We start from the raw sequence: 572 nt of genomic DNA on the forward strand, positions 1-572 counted from the left end.
ATATGTTAGACTATATATAAGCCCCTCTAATGACCTAGGGCAAAAAAAAAAAAGGAGAAAAAGAGAGCAGAAAGGGGACGAAAAGAGTGGAAAAAGAGAGGAGAAGAGAGAAAAAAAACGATTAGCAAAGGAAAGCAGAAAAATAAGAGAAGAAAACGGAGAGAAAAGAAAGAAAAAACGAGGGGCAAGGAGTTGGTAAAAAAAAACAGAGAGGAGAAAGGAAAGGAGGCACAACTTTTTCAATTCCGTTCTCAGACGAACAACGTCGCTGCAGTTTCTTGAGTTTCGTTCCCAAGCATTCGGTTTTCCATTCCTAGGCATTCGGTTTTCCATTCCCAGGTCTGTTTCCTTTTCTTTCATCCTGCAGCATGCATTTTCTTTACTTTTAAGTTTGCACTGTTCAAGTGAATTAATTCACTTGAACAGTATTCACCAGCCTCCTTTATATTGTTGTTTATACTAGGCATTCGGTTTTCCATTCCAAGGTCTGTTTCTTTTTCTTTCATCCTGCAGCATGCATTTTTTTTTTTGCTTTTAAGTTTGCACTGTTCAAGTGAATTAATTCACTTTAA

Source organism: Populus euphratica, unplaced genomic scaffold (genome assembly GCF_000495115.2).
Source record: "Populus euphratica unplaced genomic scaffold, PopEup_1.0 scaffold2037.1, whole genome shotgun sequence".
Classification (NCBI taxonomy): domain Eukaryota; kingdom Viridiplantae; phylum Streptophyta; class Magnoliopsida; order Malpighiales; family Salicaceae; genus Populus; species Populus euphratica.